The sequence below is a fragment of the Anser brachyrhynchus genome (genome assembly GCF_964034855.1).
Source record: "Anser brachyrhynchus genome assembly, chromosome: 1".
Lineage (NCBI taxonomy): Eukaryota > Metazoa > Chordata > Aves > Anseriformes > Anatidae > Anser > Anser brachyrhynchus.
Window position 1 is genome coordinate 15106108 of NC_137694.1, and position 6894 is coordinate 15113001.

The following is a 6894-nucleotide window of genomic DNA, read 5'->3' on the forward strand; positions in this document are numbered from 1 at the left end:
TGGCCTCAGCCAGCCAAAACATTTTGTGAGCCTTATCACATTTTACAACATTATTTTGATCCTGGTTGAAAGTGCGTGGTTATCAGGCACTGCTGCGGCTCTTGGGAAGGCGAAGAGGAGCTGGGAGCTGGGGGGGCACGACTTGCCCGGCTGCCCCGAGTGCCAGCCAGAGCCAGGAGTTTTCGTTATCACTGGGAGGAGAGCACCAGTGCCTGGATATCTTATCCTCTGGGGCTGTGTCAGACGGTGAGGAAGACAGGGAAAAAGGCTTTATTTCAGAGCATGAAGGCAGATAAGGAACACGAGTGGGAGGACAGAAGGCTGGGCAATGAAGCTTTGAGTTCTGGATGGAGCTGTCAATGAACGAGGAGCAAGGAAACCTTCATAAAATGTTTATAAAACGGCACTCAATAAAATTAATCACAATTAGCTGAAGATCTGGATGTAAGAGTAGTTAGGCATGACACCCTTTGGACACCCCCTTGCTCAAAACCAGCATGGCCATACGTGAGTGTGGGATGACACATTTCAGAAGGGCGGCACTGGCTGTGCACCTGTTCTGCTCTGCACAGCATCACTGTCAGGTTTTATCACACTCAGAGCAGAAATGCACAACCAGGTTTCAGAAATGACATCAGGTGAGGTTTTTCAGGTGTTTTTCCTTGGTAAACATCCTTGTTATTTGGTTTGGTCCGAGGCATCACAACAAAGTTATTGTAAACTCTGCAGCCTTTTCATTCTCTCTTTTTCACCTATCTGCTTTTCATAACTGTACAAATTGGCTTAATCCTTCTTTAAATCTATTTTCATTAAAATTCATTATAATCCTGAAAGAGCTGATATGTGACTCATTAAAAATTTGTTGTTAAATGTTATGGATTTCGTTCTTGTTGCTAGGCCCTTCCTTTTCTCTCTCTCCCTCCCCAAAAGAAGTGTTAGGCAAAAGTGTTTCATTCTAGCATTGTGCTTAACACATAGCCAATGGCATTAGAGTTGGGATTAGATATGATCCTTTTTGCTGGATGTATAAATCAAAATAAAATGAAAAGTGCCCTGGGAAACCATCCAAAAGAGCATTTCAAATCCTTAAAAGAATCCCAACACATTGTGTTGCCTCTTTTGAAACTAGGTCTGCAAACTGGTAGGTTGGTAAATTAGCCATTAGTTTTTCTAAAGAATGAATCTGGGTGGGCACCCAGCTCAACATGTGAGTTCCCGGCTCAGAAGTAGAAAACACAGCGAAGCAAGAAGTCAAATCCATGTCCAGATGGTTGCAGAAGAGTTTCCGAAGGTCCCACCACCACCCCATGATACCTCCTGCCACCATATGGAACAGCAGTTTCTGTCGCCTGCAGGTTGGGTGTCCCATTTCCCCAGTGGGTGCCAGACTTTTATGTCGCTGGTGCTCTTGGGATTTTCCCAGTGGAAAACAACGGGAACAGCCCCTGCACTGGAGGATTGGCAGCCTACACCATTCCACCCCTTTCTGAGAGCCTTTCCAAGGTGACCCGGGGCTGAAGGGTGTCCAGATTATTCTGATTCAAGTGCAGATTTTGGTTTTACATTATGAGAAACCTGTACAGATTCGGGGGGTGGTGGTAAGGGTATCTAGGGTGTTCTATCTCTACAGAAAGAAGTTTTACAGGCATGAAAGAAAGAACTCAACTTTGTCCTGCACTTGGCAAGCAATACCGCCCTACACTATTTAATCCAGTGGATCTGCTCAAATATTGTCAGTGCAATAAAAATATAATAAAAGGAAAAGAAGTCAGGTAGAGAAGGGTGGGAGGCTGCATCTGGATGTCATGGCAGGATATTTTTTGAGATCTTTAGATGCATTTGCACTTGTTTCTGACTTTCTGAGAGCAGGACTCATCACCCATTGCTGCAGGTTATCGGCAGCGCAGCTCTTGGTGCTGCCACTTGTTGTGCAGGCTGTCCCTGGAGCCAGCAGGCGGAAGAGGCACTTTTAGGAGATGACTCACCTCATGCTAAGGCTGATATTTAACCTCGTCAGGATGAGTCGTGCCCTAGAAGTGCCTATTTCCCCCCACTGAACGAAAGGGAGCCTAAAGCGACCAGCTCTGACAAAGACGGCTGTGCTGTTGGCATCAGCAGGGAGGTGAGATCCTGCAACTGAGTCATTTTATCTGCCCTAAAATGCGGTTGTGGGATTGATTGTTTCAGATTTCGCTATTTATACAGAGCAACATTCAAAGAGGAAAGAAACAAGGAGGAACTGTTTCCTTGCCGGTCTGAGTTGGCACCCCAGGGGTGAGTCACGCCGATCTCCCTCCAATAGCCGGGAGACGGGTGGATAACTCACACCGATGTCAGCATGCAGACACATCCATTAGCCGCGGTGACAAAGTCACGAAACCTCCACTTCTGCTGTAGGAGTATAATTACTGCAGGAGAAAAATCTGAGTCATGGGTGTAATGCAGCCTCCTGTCAGGTATGTGATACGTAAGGTGTTAAGCAGCTGAGGGGCTGGAAAATACTGAAACGATCACTGCTCAGTGCAGGTGAATCACACAGTGAAGTTTCTTGGATGTGGCGCATGGAGAAGTGGTTTGCAAAGCATGTGGGACAGCATATTAGTGCTCAATTTTTCACAGTGGTTTTCACAGAGAGATAAACATCTCTCTTATTTCATCCTGGCTATTTTGAAGTAGATTCTTCCAGACAGTGTCTGGAGTTGCAGATTTTCTTCATCTAAACAGATGTCAAAATATCTCGGGGTATGGAAGTAGACATTTAGGACACCTGCACAACCATTTCCAGTGAGGTGCTATGCACTGACGTAGTGAAGGAGTGAGTACAGCTGTAGTGGAGGAACTCTAACATCTACATAAATCCAATTCAGAATTAAACTGCTACTTTAAAATGCTTTAAGGAGGCTATTTATTTTTCTTTCTTATTCTAGTGTAATTGGTGCAGGGTTGTTTAGATACCTTATCTAAACATTTCCGTCTTCTCTTACGTTGTTGTGATTTCGGTAAAAACCTTTTGATGCTTGGAGTAACAGCTGACGTTCACTTAGTCTAGAAGAAGAATCAGTGGCTAAACGACCCTTTTGTTGGGAAAAGCTGCTGGGAAAAGGCTACCACCGAAGCACAGATCTGGGCAGGAGCGGTGCCATCGAGCTGCTGCATTTCCCAGGAACAAGGCTGCAATGAGGAGCTCCCCAGCACTGGGGTTGGTGACATCACTTATGTCCTTGGGAAATGCTGGAAAGCACCAGAAAATGACTGCAGGAAAAGACACAGACACAAACAGGATGGTAACGAGGCACAGAAAATATTGAGCTGTTTTGATGTGACTTACACTTGGCAAGCCCCTGTGGGCTGCTACCTTCATACTTGAGTTTCTTCTACCCAGCACAGTCCAACAGGCAGCACAGGGCTTGCCTCTGCTTCTGGGAAGACAATGGGGAAGGGCCACAGAGGCAGCACACCTGGGCAAGCTGGACCACTTCTGGTCTCTGGTCAGGGGCTGTGCCACCAGGGCTGCAGGTGAGGCCAACTTGCCTGCCGGTCTTAGACATTATGGCTTACTTTCTGCATTCAGCCTTTTGATCTGACCCATAATGACTCTTCCTTTCCTGTTTTTTTGTTTTGTTTTGTTTTTGTTTTTTTAAGTCTGTCCCTTTTCCAGTCTTCTGCAGCATCACAAATCCTCCAAGGTACTGTCAGTGCCTTGCTGGGGCCCCAGGAGGGCTGAAACCTGCTGGGTGATGGATACACAGAACCATGCAGGTCTGTGGGAATACAACACAGAGGTGGTCCAAGATCTTTTTATGGAATTAGCTCAGATCCAGTTGGACTTATTTTGGACTCATGTTGAACAAGGCTTTGTGGATGGGCATAGCAGTGGGCTGGAAATGACCCACACGACTTTCCTCACTCTGTACCTCAGCAGGTGATTCTCCCAGAGCTTGGCAGGGGATATGACACAGGTACAAGTGCAGTCAGCTCATGTCCAGACAGACTTTCTGAGAGCCTTGTCTTGAATGGAGATTGTTAGACTATTTCCAGGCCCAACATGACCCTGTAATCTGCTACGCTTCATTCATGTGGCTCTCATGATAATGAGCCATGTCAGACACTACCTATCTCTGCATATGTGGCAGAGATAATCTCCAAACTGGATAATTCAACCACAGATGCCAGAGAGCTGGGTTTAGCTGCAAAAACCTCTGGGATTGCTTCAGCCTTGTCCCTAAGCACTCCAGGCTGACTTTCATTGGACCCAACCGAGCTGAAAACATCTCATTGAGGGAGTTCTCCCTAATCTGTTCCTTCTGTTGTGCTCAGTTCTTCCCCTTTCGTCACTGCTGTTAACTGCATTAACCATCTGATAGCAGTTTTTTTTTTTTTTACTGAAGTATTAAGGAACTTGAATGATCATGAAGTCCTGCTGGAATGGGGACTCACTCTGAAAGGGGTAGTCACATTGGCCATATCTACCAGTCTTTATACAGGTAAATGAAGCTGGTATTTGCTGTGAAAACACATCCTGCCTTCTGAGCGATCCCTTCTTGGAAAGAGGAAGCCCAAGTGCCACTTTACCAAAGCAGTAAAGGAGCACGAGACAAAACATCAGTGAGGCCTGAGAAGGAAGGTGCACAGAAAACAAGGAGTGGATAACCATGAAATCCTGAACTCACCATCTCCTCAGATTACGCTTTCACCCACAGGAGAGGCAGAAAGCAAAACGCAGCAGGCATTAAAAACAGAAAACAGATATAAACTCACTGCAAACTCAGTATCAGGTACCTTCCCTGGCTCCCACTCTCCATCCCCTCTCTCCTGACTGCTTGTCTTCAGCCCGTTTGGTTGTGACAGCACAACTGTTTGCAGCACTGCATTTTGAACGGGATTAGGGAACTGATCCGATTAAAAAAAAAAAATCCTGCCAAGAAATGTTAGTTCTGAGATGGGAATGGACGATAGTGAGAATAATTGAAACCAGCATTGCCACTGAACATGTTGCATTACTAAACCACAGCCCCAGCTACATGGCCAGCCCGGCCAGGCAGCTCTGCATTGTTCTGATTTATGAGTAAAGTAAATCTGCCGTTAGAAACTGGCACTCCTCTTGCCTGGGACTTTTTTATTATTATTATTTATTTTGTTTTAAATAAATGAGTACTGTTGTCTTCCAGTCACAACAAATATTGCGGCTGTCTTATTTAGGGCTAATGATTGACATCTTTTGTCATGAAAATGAAATTCAAGGATTCAAAACTGTATTAGAAATGGCTGAGAGGAGAAAGTATGGATCAGAAATTTCAGAAGGTGAAACATTAACATAACAATTACAGGAACACAAAGCCTTAAAAACCCACAAAAGTCATACAAAACACTATATTTCTAAAATAAAATTAAATTAAATAGCTCCTGTTTGGCACAGATAGACACATCTGCACTGCAGAGGAGGTGTGCGCCCACCCATGGCACAAGGGCTGTGACTCCTGCCAGCAAGGCTTTCAGGGCAAAGTACATGTCTTACATGTTCTTGTGCTCCTAACCAAGAGCATAAAAGGGTGGAGCTGCTCTCATTCACTGTGAGATTTTTCTTGTCCATAGCAGAGGCTGGAATTCACTCAACACCACGAGGTTTGACAGCACCGGGGTGCCCCGAGCACTCCCCGTCCTCCCCACGGTGAAATTTGTGGCACGGTTCTTGGCACGTGGGCCGGTGCCAGCCACCTCTCCCCTGCCCTGTTTCTGGGTAGGGTTCAGAAGCACGGTGGGCCAGGGACTGTTCCCAGCACCAGTTTCCATGCGACCACCCTGTTTTGGAGGGTAAGAGAGGTTAATGTTATGGATGCAGGCTGCTCCTTGCCAACCGGCCTCAGTGCCAGGGAATGGCCCCAGGCACATTTCATTTGCTAGTATAGGCGCAGCTTCAGTTTCTTTGTGCTGTGGTTCCTGTCTCATTCGCTAGCATTTTAAAACCTTTTGGTAATAGTTTGTTAGTGAGCTGATAGGTATTTTAGACAGCAATTTATGGATTTAACAGATTCCACTTTTTTTTTTCCCTACAGTAAGTAGGAAAGGTGTCCTGAGGCTTTACACCCGCCTCCTGCAGCACTGGGATAACTGCTGACAACGGGCACCCCGGCTGGCTGGTCAGGCTAGGCAACAGGCAAATCCTCTGCTTGCAAACTCTCCTCCTTATCTTCCACGAAAAGTAGAGAGGTTTATCTGAGCAGGCTCTTCGTGGAAGAAACCAGGCATTTCTTGGCAACTCAAAGCACAGTGGCAAACTATGCTCTTAATTTGCTAACGCTGTTCTGTTTCAGGGAGTTGCCCTGACGAAACGCTCAAGATGAGAAGTAGGAATTAGCCCCTCATGTCCTAAAATTTCTGTGCTTACAGCTCCTGCCTTCATTTTGTCCTCAGCCCCCCAACAAGAGAGCTGTACAGCGCCACCAAACCAGCTGTAAGCCGGCGAGCCAGGCAAATACTAATGCTCAATTTAACATGCAGCTCATGTGCCTTTAAATAGCAGCGAGAGCCGAGCCAAGCCATCCACTGCAGCAATTTCTGGACATATGTGCGGAGCCCCCCTCCCTTGCCGAGCCCTCCCAGCCCGGCGCCGGGGATTGGCGCTGCTGCCTGTCAGTTCCCAGTCACCCCACTGACGTCTCCTCCGCGCTGTGGACTCGATCCCGTTTGTAGCCAATGTAATTACAACGTGGAGAATCAACAACTGTTAACGATTTAGGTTAAACGTAATTTAATGCCCCCAGATTACCGCACTTAGGTTAGATTTCATTTCACACGAGCCATAGAGAGAGTTCGAAGAGGTCGCATACTTCTGTTAAAGTAATTCTGGACAAAGGAAAGATTGACACTAGCTTCCTTGGGCTCTATTAAATGCTT

At 46.3% G+C, this 6894-nt stretch overlaps 1 long non-coding RNA gene across 1 annotated transcript; it reads left to right on the plus strand.

The window, feature by feature from the left end:
• Positions 1 to 2032: 2032 nt before the first annotated feature.
• Positions 2033 to 5178, plus strand: LOC308187955. Its single transcript, XR_013945028.1, has 3 exons — positions 2033 to 2122; positions 2206 to 2456; positions 3045 to 5178. It is a non-coding gene; the product is annotated as an uncharacterized lncRNA (long non-coding RNA).
• The last annotated feature ends 1716 nt before the right edge of the window (positions 5179 to 6894 follow it).